Raw genomic sequence first — 21,064 nt, 5'->3', positions numbered from 1 at the left:
TGTCTCTTTGTCTCTCTCCTTGAAATGGGATCTCTTTACATAGCCCCAACTGTACCTGAAGTCACTCTGTAGACCAGGCTGTCCTCAAACTCACAGAGATCTACCTGCTTCTGCCTCCCAAGTGCTGGGATTAAAGGCATGCGCCACCATGCATGGCTACCAATTTTCTGATTTCTTCTCAGGGTTAACCTTGGACTGTGGGGTTTTGCTATAGTCAAGGTCTAGGAAAATCTGGGCCTTGTCTAGGAACAGGGAGGGATCCCTTTAGCTCCCATATCAGCACCAAGGCTTTGTCTGTGGGATGTCAATAAACATCTTAATTCAACCAAGACTTGGTCCCACATCAAGGATTTGTGCTTGACATCACACAGGGCTTGTGAAGGTCTGGTTATGATGTGACCTCTGTAGTCACAGGAGTACCTCCATATTCTCAAGACTCTGATCACAGTAAGGCAGGAGTCATGGGTATCAAGTGGACAACATCCAGTCAAAGGGCCTCACTGTCATCCTATCAGAGGCAATGCTAATGGTGACCCAGAGAGACTCATGCTGTTCCTGCATTCTACAGAATGAAGTATTAAGATCACAAACTCATGCAACACACATGTATTTTGCCTTATTCAGTTTGGAATGGAAAGTTGCCCTGACCCCATATTTCTTAAGAAGGTAAAAGCCAAGCATATGGGATTTCTAAATAAAGAGGGACTTTTGTGAGGAGAGTGGCTGTCATTCAGCTCTCCATTCCCAAAGGGCCCCAGGCTCCCAGGTAGCTGACATCACCAGCCTGCACCAAGCTTAGCCAGGAAGACAGGTCTTAAACCATGTCTGACTCATGAAGGAAGCCAGCAAAGGACCTAGATCAAGTCTACAAGACCATTCCATCCTGCCCTCCGGTACATGGCATGTGTTCATCAGAAGAGGAGAGAAGGGACAAAGAGGGAGAAGAAAGGAAAAGAAAGGGGAAGACACCCAATAGGATGCAGAATTCAGCCTTCTTGAACTCCTGCAAGACTAGTAACATAACAGCATTATGGAAGTGTTTTAGAAGAGGATTCTGGGAAGGAACCTCTGTTTCAAAGGCAGCTCACTAACGTGACTCATCAAACCACCGTGAGCCATGGAGAGATGCTTGAGAGAGCAGGCGCCTCTCTGAGGAAAAGTGCGTACTCCAGTGGTAGACTCGCTCACCCAAGGCTGACACACTTCCCTGGAAGAACAAGTTAGCAAATGGTGATTATTTCAAGTCACCCACACCCAAGAGACACCTTCTCGGTATGTGGTTGTCCTTAAGGGACATCATTAAACTCTGGTGTTCTGTAGCCCAGTTGGTCATCAGATAAATCATCAGATTTCCTTGGAGGAATATCTTTTGTTTTTTGATTTTTAAAAAAAATAGACAATGTGTGTGAATATGTATGTATGTATGTATGTATATGTGTATGTGCATGTCTGCGTGTGTGTTTGTGTGTGTGTGTGTACAGATGGGGTGTGTGCACATGTATGAATGTTTTCCTGCCTTCCTTTTTTCTTTCATATATACTTTTTATCTTTTGAGACGGTACCTCAGAGCACAACACAAGCTGGATTTGGACTTCGGATCCCCTTGCCTCAGCCTCCCAAGTGCTGAGATTACAGACATGCCCCATTGCCCAAGGCCTTGCATGAATGTACTCTGGTTGTCTTGCTGTCTGCCTCTCTCCGGGACAGAAACTCTTCTAGAAGCCCTTTTTGAGGTCAGGCAGGCCAGCTGTGTCTTGTGGATTTTTGTACCGCAGACAGGAAGGTCTCCATCTGGCTTGTTAATGACAACCACATTTTCAAAACCTCAGACTGGGGCCCAGTGTCTGACCAAGGCTGGGCTTCTACTTCATGAATATAATCATGTGCTCTTTTCACTAAGGGATAGAATGACATCACTTGTCATTAGCCTTTTGCAGAGAATTGTGACAGGATGTTGGGACCACCAAGAACTCAGTGACAAGTGCCTTTGGAACTCCCTTCCAGAGACAGTGATTTGGGAAGCTGGTGCAGTCCTGACTCAGGCACGAAGCTTCTATGCCTCACAGACCGAAGCAGCCTGGGCGACTCGGCATAGCTTAGGGTCCACTGTGGCTAATGAGCTCACTCTTGGGCTGCCGGCCCGGCCCGCCGGTCTGCTGCAAGCTGCCAGCGTCTCAAGCTGTGAATCAGCCTAGGCTGACACTTGATTCAGCATGGCCAAGGAACCTTGGGAACCTCCCCAAACCTGAGCACTTTAGTCCAGAGCTGGAGAGTCACAGGGAAGTCTACCCACCCCAACCTTCCTCTGCCTCCCAGCTACCCTGCTCTTCTGAGAGATTAGAATCCCTGCCATTGTTCTGAAACCCTTAGTTCCACCCACGGTGGCCCTGCCCTGTTGAGGAGGCTGTGGGCTTTGGAAAGGATTCACAAGCGCGCACACACACACACACACACACACACACACACACACACACACACTGTTTCTTTGAGATCCCACTGAATTAAGCTCCTTTGTCCTTCACTTAATTCCAGGGGAGTTAGTCAGCATTAATGGGGTGGTATCTCGAGCTACTTCCCTTTCTGCCTGGAAGTCCACCCACAAGCTTCTTCCAAACGCCACAGGTTTTGTGCCTATTTGTTCTGTGAGTTAACTCTTAAAGGACCTCACAGGAAGAAGAGAAGGCAGCGATGCTCTGAGGGCCCTCATCAGGACCACTGCACATTTTATCCATTGACTCTTTACTGCTGGTGCTGAGGTAGAAATTATTATGCCATTTTCTCGATAAAGAAGCTGAGGCCAGATAAACTATGTTCTCTCCTCCACTCAAGGTCACAGAATTGAGAGTGGATCCTATAATCAACTGAATCCTTACGCACAGGTCCTTAATGTCTAATAATTTGATACCACCAAGTTGGCAAAAGTGTTGTCTGAGGATATCTGTTTCTCAAGTGGCTTTGGCTTAATTTTCCTTAGCATACATTGATTGATTGATTGTATTAGTTGGGGGAAGGTTTTGTGCCACAATAAGGGTGTGGAGACCAGGGGACAACTTTCAAGAATCAGTTATTTCTCTCTACAAAGAGGCTCTCACGGATCCAACTCAGGTGCTCAGGCTTGTCAGCAAGTGCTAATTTTTAATTTTAATTTCCTCCCCAAACCCGTCATTTTAGGAAAGCTGTTGACTCAGTAGCCCTGTTCTCAGTCACAGAGTAACATTTTGTGCCGTGATGACACATGGCACAAACTTCAGGAAGGGTGCGGTCACCCGTGTGACCGAGCTACATGTCAGCCTGGAGACGGGGAGAAAGCTCAGAATTGGCCCACTACTGCCTCTTCTTGTGGTCCTCAAGCTTGCAGTGTCTGTCTGCCATGCTGGTGCTGCCTACCCTCCCTGCCCGGTGTCCACCACATTCTCCAGTTTCTCTTTCCCCATCCTACTGAAACTTCCAAACCAATGCATATTCAGATGGCGTCATCTGTTCTGAAACCTTCCTCGGCTCCCAGACACATGCAGTCAACAAACCTTTCAGAGGGTCTTGAGAGGCCTCCTTGGCAAGCAGCATCTGTGGATATGCACTTTGTGCACCAAGTTTAAGCCACTGAAGGATGGACATCATCAGTCCCCGAATCCTGAGTTGAGCACTTTGTCCTATTTGAAATAGACTCCCCCCCCCCCTTTTTTTTTTTTTTTTTTTGCTTTGAGTGACAGCCACCATCAAGAGGCAGGTGCCACTTCCTGTTGAGATGTGTGCCCTCTAGCCAAGTTTCCACCATACTGCTTCAGGAGTCTGCCTTCCCCAGCTAGCCTGCAGACCCCAGGATCAGCTCTGGGACTTGCTGGCTGCTGCCCTCGGGTGTGAACTGTGTTTCTGGGTGCTGTTTGCCTTCTGAACAGTAACCAAGCTGGGGTTTGCAAATGAGCAGCTTTTGTTACGAATTAGAGTAGATTCAAGGTTATTGTTATTATTATTTTTACAGTAACACCATTTTCACTCGCTTGCCTGGTTTCCTGAGTGGGTGAGTTTCAGCCAGCTTGCCGATAATTGTTCTACTTGTTAAGGCAAAAGGTTAAGAAGAGATCAACAGGTCTTGAGATGATATATTTGGGGTGCTGAGGCTAATCTGTGACACAGACATGTGTGCATACCTGTGTAATTTATGTGTGTGTGAATGCATCTGGTTAGACATTCATACATTCATGCAAAAAAAAAAAAAAAAGCCCTTCCAAGTGAGAGCAGCAGGTATTCAAACCCACTGAAGATTAGCTATGATTAAGACAGAACAATGTGGAAAATACTCAATGTGCTATGCAGAGGAGGGGGCAGGCAGACTTGCAAAATGTGTGCTCATTGTGAATCTGTGAGAATCTGGAAGGCAGGCAAAGTAGGAAAAAAAAAAAAAACAATCCAACTCTGATTCTCGAGGTAGGGAAGCCACTGTCACTTTCTAAAGATGTAATGCCTTGGGTGTGTCTCTATGTGATGGACTCAGTTTAGAGGGCTGACCTTTACCAGCCTGAGTAGTGTGTGCTCAGAGTTTAAAGACAGTCGTCTTTTTGCAAAAATTAAATTAAATCACCGTTACTGTGCACATTTGTGGGGTATGGGCCCAGGCAACTTTTAAGAGCAGGTTCTCTCCTTCCGCTGTGGGATCCAGGGTTCGGACTCACATCATCAGACCTGTACAGCATTACCGGGCCTACAGGGCAGGCACTCTTACCAGCTATGCCATCTTGCCAGCCCCCGAGGCTGTGTCCAGTCCATCTGTCTTGCCTGCTAGTTCCAGAGAATCAGCGGATAGCAGGTTTCCCATCTGCAGCTACCAGACCTAATACCCACCCTTCTCAGAGAGACTAGCTGCAGTCTCTGTGCTACTCAGGCTTGTTTACAATAGCTGAGAACTCGGACGTCAGCCATCTGAACCTTTGCATCCCTTGCAGTCTGTCCTTTCCAGGAACCCCTCTGTACCCTTGAGCGAAATCTTGATACACACGCCCCCGCCACCTCCGAGCCTTACAACAGACCCTCTGGAATTACTTGCTCCACAGCCTCTGAGCTGATCTTGCTGTGCCTATGTCTCTCATGCAGCGTCCTCTTCCAGTCCACCGTTACTACTGCCCACGCTCTGGAGACCAGAGCAGCAGATTTATGGTCTTCCTTATACTCATCTCTGCTTTCCACACTGCTAATCTCAGTCTCACAAGGATGGCTTAGCCACCACGAGGACAGCATTCTTTCATGAATTCTCTTTTCCGTCCTCCCATACTTCTGTGCCGGTCACTGGCCCCACACACTACCAGCAGAGCTCTAGTTCCGGTCATTAAGGACCTAAGACTTATTATTAATTTTCTTTAGACAGGGTCTCCTGTAGTCCAAGCCGGCCTCAAACTCACAATATAGTTGAGAATGACCTTGAACTTTAAACCTTCCTGTTTCTTCTCCAAGTTGTGGGATTACAGATATGTGTCACTGTCCTGACCCAAGCCAGGGTCATCTTGGAAAAGGGAACTTCAGCTGAAAAAAAAAAAAGTTTCTATCAGATTACCCTGCAGGTAAGTCTGTGTGGAATTTTCTTGACTAATGATTAACGTGGAAGTGTCCAGGACACTGTATGAAATGCCACTCCTGGGCAGGAGACTCTGAGTTATGTGAGAACGTGGGCTGAGCAAGCCATGGAGAGCAAGGCAGTAAGCAGCATTTCTCCATGGCCTCTGCTTCGCTTCCTGCCTTCAAGTTCCGGCTCACATTCCTGCCCTGACTTCCTTGGACTATGATGTGGAAGTATAAGGCAAATAAACCTTGCCTTCCCAAGTCGCTTTTGGCCGTGGACTGAATCACAGCAACAGGAAACCAACGGAGACAGCCACCATGCCTGGCTTATGAGTTTATGGGAATGGATCCCCAGCTTCGTGCATGTTAGGCAAGCAGTCTTACAACCGAGCAACATCTCAAGCCTCGGATGATGATCCCTCTTCCTAAGTGATCCTGGCTTGGCAAAGGGTGGAGGGGACACAACCAACAACAACTTGGAACTGAGTCCTGGGCTAGCCTCTGCTCCTTTGATCATTTTTAAGGATACCCATTGTCACTGGTGGGATTGAGAGCTCTGGTGCTCCATGAGAAAAGTGTGGTTTCAGAGGGAGCATAGATGGACTGGAGAGGGTGAGAGCAAAGGGTGGAAGGCAGAGGCTAGGGTCACATCCTGGGGCAGAGGACAGAGCATCTGCCCGGAGACACCTGAGAATGACATTCTCCACTTTGCTGGTTCCCCTACATCCTTCTCTCTGTGAATGGCCTAAGAAATTTAGGTCATGTGCGCCACCTGCTGCCCAGATTGTGAACGTCATGCCAACATCCCGACTTGTTTGGGCAGTTTCCACCCAGCTTCTTCTCTAACCAACTCTCCCTTAGAGCATGCTTGCCCAACACGAGTGGATATGAACCCACGGCAGCTAGGGTGACTTCGGCTTGTTCCATCAAGGTTTCAACCTCTCATTTTAATGAATGTCCTAGGGAGGCTGGGGAGACCCTGGAGTAAGCAATAAAAAGATGATTCTGCAACCCCAGAGCTCTTAGTCTACTTGGGAGGCTGAGTGTGAAACACATAAGCAACTGATTAAAGTGTCAACATTGTGATAGAGACAACAAGGACTTGGAGAGTATCGTGAGGCCCACTGCTGTATGCTAGCGAGGTAATGGTGTTTATCTGGCCCTGGCTGGCTTTTCAGGTGGGTGGAATGGAATACACAACATTTGAGGATATTTAAGCATTTATCACCTCTTCTGGAAGCAACAAGAAGTGACTGTTTATACTCTGAGACAAGTCCTCCCAGGCATTTTGAGATGTGTTTGTAGGTACATCTTTGGAAAGGGTGTGTCTGTCTGCCATTTGCCTTCATTTGCTACACATCTTATTTTAGAGACCCCCTTGTCTGTTGTTGAATGAAGAGCTACCTTTTTAACCCTACAGAGTGTTACTTTAATTTCAAATGCTGGCCATTTTGTTTTCTAGTATCTTGCTGTTACAAATGGCATGACCTCTTCACAGGGCCTTGAGGGACTACAGGGAACAATCAGTAGCAGGTAATATTCAGTGGCCCCAATTCCTAAGTGCTGAGGATGTGACACAGTTGGTATAGGATGTGCAGGACCTGGGTTCTATCCTCGGCACAGCATTAAACTGAGGTTGGTGATACATGCTTAGACTCCCAGCCCTCAGGAGGTGGAAGCAGGAAGATCAGAAGTTTAAGGTCATACGGCTACCTAGCAAACCTGAAGCCAGCTCCGGCTACATGGGGACTTGTCTCAAAAAACAAAACAAAACAAAAAACAAAACAAAACAAGAATAGCAATCACTGGACAAATGACTCCTCTCAAACTGCACAGCATCCCATTGGTCCCACTGCTTGATGTGCTGTTGTCCCCTCTTCAATGGCCTCTTGGGTTCATATTCAGTTTTCAGCTTGAAAACATTTTCATGTATTTCCATATCAAAGATTCCTAGAGATAAAGTTGATTGGCCGAACAGCATCTACATTTGAATTATAACTGACACATTTGATGATCCTCCCAGGAGACACTATCAAAGAGGCTACAGGAAGGAGACCATAACAAAGAGATGGCACCAAAGTGACTGACACTCCTGCAGCTCAGTCTTCAGAAAGTAATCTGCCTTTGACCTTGGTCTGTCTTTGACATTGGTTTGCTTTGTGCTTAGTCCACACGTGCGATTTTTCTCTCCCAACAACAGCGACCCAGAATAAGTGGAATGAGCTGCTCTTTACAGCAGTCCTCTGAGACCAACGTTGTTCCTACCTTTGTTTCACAAATAACAATACAATCCCCAAGGCTAATCAAAGTGCAGGGGAGCTCGGTTTTTATCTGCTGTGTCCCAGGTAGTCAGAACCCAAGCTAGAACTTGGGCCTCTGGGATCGCTGAATTCATCCTACTACTCTGTTGCCAGGCAACCTTTCTTGCTTTTGACTCTTGTACCAATGCTACTTGTTGCCATGGCAGTGCTGGGACAAGGAGCAGTAAGTTGTAATTAAGCGGCAAGCTAGGAGAAAGGGGCTTTTATGTCCTTGTGTGGGGGTGGACAGGAGAAAAAGCTCCTGGCACTGCAGTCAAGGTGCAAAGAGGGACACGGGAAAGAGCAGGTTGGTGGCTGGGGCAGGTGCTCGTCATAACCATCACTGAAAACTGTGTGTGCTGGTGAGTTTTTGTCACCTTGACACGCACTAGCATCACCTGAGAAGAGGGAACTTCAGTTGAGGGATTGCCTCTATCACATTGACATGTCTGTGGGTATTTTCATGATTAACTATTGATGTGGGAGGGCCCAGCCCACTGTGGGCAGTACCACCTCTTGGCAAATGGTCCTAGGTTGTGTAAGAAAGGAAACAGAGAAAGACGCAGGGAAACCAGTAGGCAGCGTTTCTCTGTCTTCTTTGCTTTACCTCCTGCCTCCAGGTTCCTACCTTGAGTTCCTGCCCTGACTTCCCTCAGTGATGAACTGTGACCCATAAGCCAAATAATCCCTTTCCCCTCCCTACGTTGCTTTTAGTCAGTGTTTTGTCACAGCCACAAACCAGAAAGGAGAATACCGTGTTTTCCCAGGGATGCTGTCCTTGCCCACATCTTGTCTTGTCAAGGATGGGTGTTCAAGGCTGGGAGGTGGCTCAGTGAGGAGAGTGTGACACACATGCAAGAGAACCTGGATTCAGATCCCAGAATCCATCTCAAAGCTGCGTGTGGTACATATCTACAATCCCAGCACTGGGGGGTTAAGGGTGGAATCAGTCAATTTCAGAGTTAATTGGCCAGCCAATCTAGCTGGATCTGTGAGTGTCAAATTCAATAGAAGACTGTTTTAAAAAAAGAAGATGGAAATCTAGGTGTGGTGGTTAGTGCCTATAAGCCAACCTGTGGGAGACAGAAACAGCAGGATCAGTCTGGGTTCTATGAGACCCTGTCTTCAAGACCCAAAATGGTGGGGCTGGAGAGATGGCTTTGAAGATAAGAATTCTTCCTTATCTTGCAGAGAACCTGGGTTCAATTTCTAGTACCTACATCCATCCAGAACTGCAGCTCTAACTCCAAGGATCTGACTCCCTCGTCTCTTCTCCCAGGGCATCAGGTATGCAAGCAAAACACTCATAGACATAAAAAAACTCTTTAAAAAAAAAACATATGTTAAACCTCCAAAGCACTGATGATCAATCAAGTGGAGAACAATTAAAGATATTTGTCATTGACCTCTGACCTCCCCAAGAATGTAAACACAGGTGTACATGCAACTGAACACACAGTATATACCCCATAGGAACATCACAGGAACACGTGCATAGATCACATGTATACAAAAGATCAGCACCCAATTTTGGTGGGCCTGTCTTCTATTGAACCCAGAACAAACAGGGTAACATTGCTACAGCACCCTTCTGGCTTAGACAGACCTAAGCTCCACGTCAGCTTTTATTGGTTTGTGCTTTTTCTTGGTCTTCAGTCTCCACGCCTTCCAGGAATGATGGAGGTGCTGTGTCTGTTGAGTGAGAAGTGGTGCTAAGGCCTGAGAGAGCCATGAGTGGAGCCAAGATGAACGACTCGCTCGGTGACTCGCCTGCCTGTTCTTTTTTGGAGGCTCTTGCAGAGATGAAGCTCCAAACATCTTTAGCACTCTGTCAGTCAACCGCCAAGTTGAGAGAATCCAAACCCTCCTTGTGTTTTTGTCTTGGGAGGAGAATGTTCAAAAAGCAGATTTTTGAAAAGATTTTAGAAAGTGAAGTTTCTAGCTGTGTTATCTGCCCCAGGGATGAGTCACACTGGTCGTGGGAGGAGAAGAAAAAGTGTTTTTCAAGTCGGCACAATGAAGATTGCATGATGCAAGTGACTGCAATCGCCTCTTCGATTGAATCCAAGGGGAAACAATTCTTTTAATTCATTCACTTGACTTTTTGAACACATCTTCTATGTCAAGACCCATATGGAAGGCGAAGACATGAATAGAGCTTGGTCCCTGCCCCCAGGGGAAAGGCGTCCAAAATAATTACAGCCACTACTCCAGGGAGGTCCGTGGCTAGAGATGTGGTGCCCCCAGTGGGAAGCCTGGGCTTTGGTGGGGAGAAGAAACTGGAAATGGTTGAGCTAAGCCTTAAAAGACCAGGGCAGAGGGCAGTGGACAGCGGGCAGTGGGCAGGGGGCAGCAGGCAGGGGGCAGTGGGCAGTAGGCAGGGGGCAGTGGGCAGTAGGCAGGGGGCAGTAGGCAGGGGGCAGTGGGCAGGGGGCAGGGGGCAGCAGCAGGGGGCAGGGGGCAGTGGGCAGCGGGCAGTGGGTAGGCTGATAAGGAGAGCAAGGATGTGGGTAGAGAGCCATGGAAGCAGGAAAGAACATGTCTTATGCGGGGCACCCACCAGGCAGTAGGAGGGACAAGCTGGAAAGGAAGCTGGCTCAGCAAGTGTCTGTACCCAAAGACTCCTCCAGTTGCAGGCCTGGCCTACCTTTGCCCATCCTGAGAAGCACACCAGTCCCGTCTGTCTTTACAGAGTTTACACGTTGTCACTTCTGTGCTGTTTTGTCCCTACTGCCACCTTTGATCTCCCCTGTCATAGTGGGAACTCAAATCTCTACCATTTTACTCTTTTTTCCCCCTGTGTACAGCGTGTAAATGTGTGCTTGGAGGGGGTACACATGTGTGTTTGGATGTAAACGCACATCCATGTGTGTACCTGTATGTGGAGGCCCAGAGCTGATGTTGAGTCTTCCTCAATAGTATTCCATATTATTCATTGAAGCAAGGTCTTACTTGAGTCTAAAGCTCACCAATTACACTGGCCTAACTAGCCAGCTTGCTCTAGGGCTTCTCCTGTCTCCTAACTCCAAATTCAGTGAGAGACCCTGTCTCAAGGGATTACAGCAGAGTGATAGAGAAACACACTCAGTGTCAGCTTCTGGCTGATGCATGCACACGGGGTCATGGGCATGCGTGTGTGTGTGTGTGTGTGTGTGTGTGTGTATGTGTGTGTATCATGCACGTGTACACACACAAATTAAAATTCAGTTTTTAAGGAATTTTAAGTGGAGATTAAAAAAAATACAAAACAAAAAACCTGGGGACTGGAAAGAAAGCTCAGCTGTTAAGAGAACTTGCTGCTCTTTCAGAAGACTCTGGTTCCATTCCTAGCATCCCCTCAGAATAGGCTTTTCTGGTGTGTGTGTGTGTGTGTGTGTGTGTCTGTGTGTGTGTGTGTGTGTGTGTATCCACGCTCATGGATGCCAGAAGAGAGTATCAGATCCCCTGGAAATGGAGTTACACTTGGTTGTGAGCTGCCTGATGTGGGTGCTGAGAACTCTCTTCCTTTCTTCCTCCCTTCCTCCCTCCCTCCCTCCCCCTCCCTCTCTTCCTTCTTCCTCTCTGTCTCTGTGTCTCTGTCTGTCTCTGTGTCTCTGACTCTGTCTCTGTCTCTGTCTCTCTGTCTCTCTGTCTCTGTCTCTCTCTCTCTCTCTCTCTCTCTCTCTCTCTCTCTCTCTCTCTCAAAACAGCAAGCACTCTTAACTGCTGAGCCATTTCTCCAGCCCAATCCTTCAATCTTATTTCCGGTTCCAAGACTCAAAATTTCCCTTTGTTTTAAGGAAGTAGAAAGGACTCCGTGCTCAGAGATGTATCCTTATGTTTTCTACCTGTTTTAAACACCAGAATCCCTAAAAACCTCTTTTCAAAATGTAAGTGGCTGGGAAATAAATAAGCATGGATTACTTTGTTTTGAGGATCACCTTTTCTAACCCCAAACTAAAATCCTTCCAGGAAACGTTTAATTCTATGCATAAAGAACACAGATGCCTTGATTCTCTCCAAATGCAAGAGAAAGCACATTTTCAGCATACCATCACCCCTGTGAAAACAAGTTGTTTTGATATTCTGTTGCCTATCTGTCTTATTTCATGTTGTGTAATTTTATGAAGTGCTAATTACTATGAAAACATATTTTTATATTTTACTTTTTTACACCCTGTAACACATTAGTAAAATTTCCAACTTGTCACATAGGTTCTCTAATTGTCACGTTTAATTACTTCATAATATTTAGTTGAGCGAGTTGATTATAATGTATTAACCTTTCCCTCATGGCTAGATGTTTAAGCAAGTTCTAATTATTTTGTTAGTATGATTAATGCTTCAATGAGCGTCTTCCTGCTTCTGTTGATTAATTCCCTCAGGATAAATTCCTATGGGTGGAATTTGTAGTCTAGGAAGCCTAATAGAGACTTCCGAATGGCTTTCCACTCATCTGACCTAACCCTTCTAGTTCACATCTGATTGGCTGCTTTAATGGGATAAAAGAAAGAGAGGACTAGTTTTTAAAATAAATGCTTATTTTCATTTTAAGTGTCTATGTGGGTGCCTAAGTGCATGCATGTGTATAGCATGTGTGTAGAGCCTGCAGTGGTCAGAAGAGGGCACTGGGTATCTTGAATTAAGAGCTACAGAGAGTTGTGAGATACCATGTAGATGCTGAAAACTGCATCTGGCTCCTCTGTAGGAACTGAGTGCCTTTTCTGCTGGACCATCTCGCTAGCCCTGTCATGTCTGACAGTCTTATCCAGCATGATCTTATATTGATATGCTACAGGATGTGTGCTCTCTCTGTTTTCCCACATCCCCACTGACCTCTGTCTTAGTCTTCTTTTGCCTGACTCGATGGCATCATTGGCTGTCACAAAGGTCTAGCCTCTTCACCCCTCCCCAGCTCTCTTCATTGTTTTGTTGTCATTCATAATATCAGAGTTGAGACTTTGTCTCCCATGAGCACGTGAAGGCAAAAATCTTTATTTTACTCAGTGTATTTCCAAGATTTATAACATTCCTGGCACAAATTAGGTTTTGAATAAAACTTTGTTAAATAGACAATTATACAAATTTGAGGGCCGTGTGTGTGTGTGTGTGTGGCTTTGAGACAGGGATTTTCTGCGTAACCCTGGCTGCCCTGGAACTCAGTCTATAGACCAGGCTGAACTTGGATTCAGAAATCCACCTGCCTCTGCCTCTCAAGTGCTGGCTAAAGGCGTGCGCCACCACTGCCCAGCAAATTTGAGTGGCTCCCAGCGAACAGCTCTTGGTGAGGACTGGACAGCAATATCCCTGTTTCTTTGGTTCATGTTGCCAGACAGGAGGGGTGTTTTATTTTAGCTTTTAGATGTATTAACTTTATGTATGGATGTTTGCGTGCATGTTTGTATGTGAACTGCACATGTGCCTGATGTGACATCCTCCTAGTAGTAAGAGGAGGATGTCAGGTCCCCTGAACTGGGTGGGTTCTAGATGGTTGAGCGCAGCCATGTGGGGGGGGGGGCTGGGAACTGAACCTGGGTCCTCTGTAAACAAGTGCTCTTAACTGCTGATCTGTCTTTCCTGCCACCAAAAGGAGTGTTTTCTAGAACTCTGTGCTTGGCTCTTCTCACCCACCTACACACCCACCTGCCACTAAGCCACTCACCCACCCACTCACTCACCTATTCACTCACACACTCACCCACCTACTCAATCACCCACCCACTCACTCACCCACCCACCCACTCACTCACCCACTCACCCACCCAATCACCCACTCCTCCTTCAGTGGAGAGACAGAGTGAGTGATCTGATGGTTGAGTTATGGAGGCAGAAAGATCATGTGCAGCCAAGAAACTTTCTTCCTCCGTTTGGGGAGATGGTTTCTTAGGGAAGGGGCACATAGCCTATTGGCTTCTCTGTATCATACTTCACAGGGGAAGGGAACTGTGGGTTGTTTTGTTTTGTGTACTGTCTGAATGGAAGAAGTATCAGGTCCTTTAAACTAATACCTGATAGGTTAATCTATCTACTATCCTTAGCATTTTTGAAAGGATGGGGTTCTTGACAAGATATTAGTCTGACTACTGGGTGTAACTCTCAATTAATTTTGAATTTAGAGAAAAAAAAGGTGCTATCCCCCCCCCACACACACTCCTTTTTGTCTCATTAGCCGTCTTTCCCACCCCCAATACCAGCTGTGTCCTTCTCCTTTCCCTTAAAGTTTTTCTCAATATTGCTCTTTACTGCTAGTTTCCTGCCTTATAGGGCTACTCCAACTTAAACTCACGTGTTTACATTAGATTCAAAGCTAACACCCACAGATGATGGAGAACATGTGGTGTTTGTCTTTCTGAGTCTGCATCACCTCATTCTGAATGGTTGCTTCTAGCTTCATCTTTTACCTGCTAATTTCACACTCTCATTATATCTTGCACCTGAGTAATATTCCATTGTGTATGGGTGTATACAATGTTATTATCCACTCATCAGTTGGTGGGCACCTAGCCTATTTCCATCTCCTGGCAATTGTGAATAAGGCGGCTAGGGACACGAGTGAGCAATATCTCTGTAGTAGGACATAGAGCCCTATGGGAATATGCCCAGGAGTGGTAGAGCGTGACCACTGTTCATTGATGTAAGGTGGGATGAATGTATTGAACATACTAGATTATTCTCCAAGGAGTTAACTAAGGGTGGGTGGAGGGATTGAGGGATCATTGTGTTCCTCGGGGGATGCTTGTGACAGACATGTATCCACAAGTAAAGTCCAGAGATCTGATATAAGAACATGAAAGGCTAGACTCTCTTGAGGTTGGGGTGAGAAAGTTGGGAAGGGAGGCCAGCCATTCCTTGCAATGATCATCTGGCCCCATTCTATAGTTGTAGATAATGAGGCTTTGAAAGCTCACTTGTTCTATTGCAACAGACAAGGAGCAGAACAGGAGTGAACAAATGGCTGCTCTTCACATGCATTCCACGTCTTCCAGGAGCCCTCAGAAAGAGGGAGCCTTTGGAAGGTGGGAGGGGACCTTTGTCACTAAGAGCAACTCAGGGGCAGTATTTTCCCGAAAAGCAGCTAATCTGGAATCTGTGGCAGTCATCAGCGAGTTGCATGGAAGAAGTTAAGCCGATGTTTCCAGCTGCTTCCATATCCCTTGCCCTTGGCAGGAGTTCATTTCATGAACCGAACACTCGGCACTGGTACTTAAGTAGAACATGACATTGAGACCTGCATCTTATACATAGATAAAGAAACTGAGGCACAAAGGTGTAGCTGATGAGCTCAAGGTCACACAGACTGCTAGACCTGGTTCGGATATTGGTCACTGATTATAAACCTACATTTCTAACCAATCTACAGCACTACCTCACCTGCACTCCTACAGGGGAGGAAAGACCCACTGACTGTGTTTTCGTGGTTCTGTGGATCTTTTGAACCCCATCTCCATCCTGCCCTGAGCTCTTCAAGCCTGCCTTTGTGACCCTTGAGTCCTCTGTCCTCAGGCTGGGTTTGGCCTGGGTTTGGAAGCATAGGCAAGAGGGGGTGGGGCGCAGGTGGGAAGAAAGAGTGCACAAGATGCTTATGTTCCTAAATCTCTTCTGCCAAGCAACAGACTGGCTCCCTCCCTCCCTTCCTTCTGGCCTGGGGTGGTAGTGATTCCCTTGCCTGATAAAGTCCAGGTTTATCATTATGCTTTGGATATTTCAATAACCATTCTTGTGGTCTCTTTCTTACTTACTAAGGGCCTAACAACTGTTCTGTTCTTTGCTGATAACCTGTAGCCTCCTTGATTAGTAGATTTGACCATCCTGAGGGTTGAGCCAGATTTTAAACCAGAGTTGTTTTTGTTTTCTTTTGTTTTGCTTTGTTTTCTTTAAAAACAAAAACAAAAATAAAGGAGAGCACTGAGATTCTAGATTAAGACAAGGAATTAGCCCCGCTGGGGAATCCACTGGTCAGAGCTCTAACCCGCCACTCCACACTGCTTGTCATTAACCTAGTTGCCTGTGTCCTGTTCCCCACCCTGATGCTTTTGCATAGGAACAGCCCTTGCATCATGCCACGGAAGTGCCCAGTAGTAGCTGGGAAAGTCCCTGCTGTCCCAGCCAGCAGATGTGTTTGGAAGATGACTGCACTCAGAGATCTGATATCACAACAGGAAGGTTGTTCTCATGAGACCCAGTTGGGGATTTGGAGAGAAAGTTCCCTTGGAAAAAAATTTGCATATATTGTACTTCCATTCCAACAGTGTGACTGACAGTTACGAAGCACGAAGTGAAGTGCTAGACAATAAATAAGGATATTGCATCCACTATGATATGACCTGACATTGTTCCGGGGTGAAATGTTTCAAATACATAGCAATCAAAGACCACAAACTATGAGCCTAGAACACCACAGCTGGCTTGAATGACTCCTTTAGCGATCCATGGCTTTCCCAGAGGCCTAGGCACACCAGGAGTCTCCTGTGATCACCACTAACCCTAGGACGTGTTCTGTCAGGCTGTGCCAGATTTCCTCTGTCAATCTCATAGCATCTGGAAACAATGGAAGGTTTCTATGAAGCTCCTTTGAATTCCTACAGCAACACCAGTGCCTAGTGTTTAAAAATTCACTCCCTTGAGGCCTTGTAGCTTAGCCTGGTGATTTTTTTTTTTATACCAAGCAGTTGCCTGATAAAATCTCACTCCCATGGAACCAGACGATAACCTAGAGATAGTTAGGCAACTGGACACAGAAACACACAGGTATAATATATATATTTTTAAATTTTCACTTTTTTTTATGTGTAGGGGTATTTGCCTGTATCAGTGTCTATAGTGCACAGTGCCTATGCAGGCCAGAAGAGGGAATTGGATTCCCCTGGGACTAGAGTTACAGCAGGTAATGAGCTGCCACGTGGGCGCTCGGCCTGAATCCGGCTCCTCTGGAAGAACAACTCATAGGTTTAACCACTGAGCCATCTCTCCAGCTCCTAATCGTAGCATTTGAGAGACTTAGGCAGAACAAACACAACTCTGAAAGCAGCCTAGGCTATGTAGTGAAGCCTTATCTAAAGAAAAGAAGAAAGAAAAAGGATAGCTTAGTGGGTAAAGGTGCTTCTCAAACAACTCTGACGACCCGAGTTCAACTCCCAGAACCCATATAAAGGAGAAAGGAGACAGTGGCTCCTAAAAGTTGACCTCTGACTTCCACCCTTGTACTGTAGGATGCACACACACACACAGAGACACCTTATACATCATACACACAAAATAAAAATTTTAACTTTAAATTAAAAAAAAAAAGAAAAGGAGAAATTGCCATTCAATGTCCACTCCTGTGCACACTGAGAAGCCATGGCCGCAGTGTTCATTTGACCAGGAAAAAAACGACTACACCTACAAAGTCTGATTCCCTAAGTTAGCATTTGAGTGGTTCTCTTGCCTTCAGGATGTGCTGTGGCAATATTGAACATTTGTATTTGCACGTGCGTCTGTGTGGCTTTCTGCAACAAGGAGAGCAACATGCACTGTAACTACTTAGACATTGCCGGAAGTCAAGCAAGTCGGAGGCAAGGAGACAGAGAGGAACCGATGTGGGCTTTAGTGTTAGGCAGGACCAGAGTTGCAGAACATTATCATTTCTGTGTCCTCAACGCTTGGTTGAGGGTTGTTACAGTCTTCCTCTAATCTGAAACGGAAGCAGAAGCATTTTTTGCCCAATAGGATTATGGTACTATTCAGTGGAAATCAAGATGCTGCATTCTGCCTGTTGCCTGACACACTGAAGGTGCTCAATGAAGTTCTTGTCATCCACTTGAAACAAACGTGGATGGTGACTGCGTTTACCGTGAAGACCAGCAGAGGGCAGGGCAGACCTCACAAAGCTGTGTGTGAAACACTGGTTCTCAAATCCACTTTCAAGAGGAATTCCTGAGATATCTTCCTTAAACGCTTCTCATGAAAGATGGCTCTATCACGACCTCTAATATCTTCATAGAAACTGGTGCCTTCCTCTTAGGCAAGGATCCAGAGAAGGTATTGGGCAATATTTAACCAGGGACTTCCAGCACCTTAACAGCCTTTTAACATAGCTGTTCCCAGTATGAAGTTGTGGGTCTGTCTTATAGAAGGGGGGGGGGGGGCACAAGATAAGAGGCAGTATTTTAGAGTTGATTGGCTGCAACTCAACACTTCATAAAAAGCTGAGACAATGTGAAGTTTTTTTAAGTGGTTATTTTGAAGTCATTTCAAGTGTTAATAAAGCTTGTTTGAAATCCTGCACAATGGTTAAGTTAGGGAGGTTACTGCAGTACCACTTTTATAAACTGTAACTCACGGACGACTAAAATCCTCCCCCATCCTCCCTGTGTGGTGTCCCACTTCTCCCCCCACCCTCCCGTGGCTTGCTTAAGAGAAGACAGGACCTTTCTGAGTACAGCGGTAGTAAACCACTCACAGCAAGAGAAGTAAGCGATGGTGAAAAGTATTCACAGCAGTGACTCAAAGAGGACGCTTCGCACATCAGCTTCAGGTGTGTGAAGCTCAGCAGGTAAAGGCTGGCTGCCCAGCCTTCCAAGCAGCTGTTCTGAACCTGTGGGTCTCCACCCCTTTGGGGTGGCAGGACCCTTTCACAAGGGTTGCATATCAGATGGTTCCATTATGATTCATAACAATAGCAAAATTATAGTTAGGAAGTAACAGTGAAAAATATTTTTATAGTTAGCGGTCACCCCATGAGGTTGTATTAAAGGGTCATTGGGAAGTTGAGATACACTTAGTCAGATCGTCAGGTTCCAGATGGCAGGAGGAAAGAGCCAAGTCTGCAGGTTGTCCTCAGACTTCCATATGTGTGCCATACACACATATGCACACACATATGCAAACATACACATACACACACGCACCCCTAAACCCATTATGTTTCCACTTGTAGAAATAATGAAGAAACAAATCTACCAACTTATGTGGGACTCACATACAGACAGCAACAACCCCCCTCCCCCAAGGTTTGACAATGTTGGAATCCAGACACAGTTTCTAAAGCTGACAGAAACAGCAGCCCGGTATCCCCACCCTTCTGTGAGTGCTGGATAAGCTCCATATAAAGTAGCCCTTGAGGTTGCTTGGTCTAAAAGTCCAGTGTTTTAGCCACCACTCTTGCTGGCTTGCAAGTGTTGGATGGATCTGTGACAAAGATATGGTTCAAATGACACTTTAAAGGCTGTGGCTTAATGTATTCTAATGACATGGAAATCTGACTCTGGGAACACAAAAGCTCACCGAGTGCTAGTCACCCAGTTGTGGCAAATGCAGAGTCTGCTGACAAGGAAGACTTTCTATCAATAACATTGGAGGTGACAGGAAAGAACAATTGGATTTTTTTTTTTACCTTTCAACAAATCCAATTAGCCCTGAACTGATAAATTATGAAAACTCCCATTATGCACTGGTGTGATTGAGAGCTGTGTGTTGGGAGTATGCGTGTTCCTCGAAGCTCCTTGCAGCAGCATTATGAGATTATTATCATGTGCGATGAACTATAAATCAATGTGTCAGCCCCTTCCTTGATAACGCTTTGCTATTACAAAAATGTCAGCTGAGGGCTGGCGGGATAACTTTGTGGTAAGCATTTGCTGTGCAAGACCCAGGGACCCACAGAAGCCATCCATGGTAGTAGCCTGCATCTGCTATTCCAGCTATCCTGTGGTGAGATAGGAGGCAGGCAGGATATCCTCCTGAAGCTCGTGGACCACTCAGTCTGGTGCACACATTGGCAAATAACAAGAGACCCAGTCTCAAACAAGGTAGAGAGTAAGGACCTACACCTGAGGTAGTCTTCTGACCTCCACACACGTGCCATGGCATGTGTGTGCCCATATTCTCACACAAGCATGCACACACACACACACACACACACACACACACACTCACACACATCATACAGACATGTACACATCATGCAGATACATCTCACACACACATGCTGCTTAGTTATAGAGTAAAATTTGTGACTTATAGACAGTAATACATTAAATGCGTTATTCTCCTTATGTGTTAATATGATAGCTGATTAGAATTGTCATGCTGCATACAGAAGTAAGTAATTTTTGAGGAGGAAAATTCTAAAGCATCTCTACTATGGGATGAAGGCTTCCTGTTTCTGGAAGACAAGACTCCATTTTGTCAACTTGAAAAAGATTTGAATGGATTTTCAGGCCTGATTGCTTGTCTGATGTCGTAGTCACTTTTCTGGTGCTGTGATAAAATGCCATGACCAAGGCAATTTATAAAAGAGAGTTTAATTGGGCTTACAGTTTCAGAGGGCTAAAGCCCATGATGGCCAAGCAAAAGGACAGCTGAGAGCTCACATTTCTACCCATGCCCCTGAGGCAGAGAGAGAGAGAACTGGGAACTAGAGTCTTTGGAAACTTCACCCAACCCTCAGTGACACACCTCCTCCAACAAAGCCTCCTAATCCTTCCCAAGTGGTTCCACCAGCTGGAGAATAGGTATTCAAACTTGGTGTATGGGGGCCATTCTCTCAAACTGTCATATCTAACACCTCAATATTGCCATGCAAGGAGGGAATAGAGCATATATTACCTTCCATTGGTAGGTAAGTTCTAAGGAAATTTTTAAAAGGAGATATTTGGAGGAACCAACTTTCTTATACAGATTGTTAGGTCAGAGCCTAGAATATAACAATAACATTAAAAGGTGATAACATCTTGTCATTGCCAATCTGTGAGACACTATCAACAATACTGATCAAATTTGAAAATATATTTAAAAGTCAGGTCTAGTGGGAGAGGCCTGACACCCCAGCTACTCAGGAGGCTGAAGCAGGAGTGTAGAGAGTTCAAGGACAGCCTAGGGAAAATTAGTGAGATCCTGCAGAGCAATTCAAAAGTAAAAAGAAAGGCCTAAGATACAGTGGCATGTATTTGTGCCTAGCACAATTGAAGCCTTGAAATTAGTCCCCAGTGCATCAACAAAGAAAGTACATGTACAAATTGTATTTCTCATCTAGTAATTACAAAGATATTGGGGTCAGATTGGAGTCTACTTGTGTGTGTGTGTGTGTGTGTGTGTGTGTGTGTGTGCGCGCGCATGTGTATTCTTATGAAGGTCATAGCACAACTTGGGAGAGTCCATTTTCTCCTTTCACCATGTAGGTCCCAGAGATGGAACTAATTTTGGTAGATCTGGCAGCAAGTGCTTTTACCTATTGACCCATCTGGATGGCCTGT

At 45.8% G+C, this 21,064-nt stretch overlaps 1 long non-coding RNA gene across 1 annotated transcript in view; it reads left to right on the top strand.

Annotated features, from left to right (window-relative positions):
- The first annotated feature begins 8,015 nt into the window (after positions 1-8,015).
- 4930543E12Rik (RIKEN cDNA 4930543E12 gene) overlaps positions 8,016-21,064 on the top strand; it is a 41,780-nt gene continuing 28,731 nt past the window's right edge. Inside the window, exons 1-2 of the long non-coding RNA NR_045978.1 lie at positions 8,016-8,212; positions 9,042-9,137. This is a non-coding gene — a long non-coding RNA (RIKEN cDNA 4930543E12 gene). The remainder of the gene's footprint in view (positions 8,213-9,041; positions 9,138-21,064) is intronic.

Source organism: Mus musculus, chromosome 7 (assembly GCF_000001635.26).
Source record: "Mus musculus strain C57BL/6J chromosome 7, GRCm38.p6 C57BL/6J".
Lineage (NCBI taxonomy): Eukaryota > Metazoa > Chordata > Mammalia > Rodentia > Muridae > Mus > Mus musculus.
This window is presented reverse-complemented; position numbering and strand designations above follow the sequence as displayed.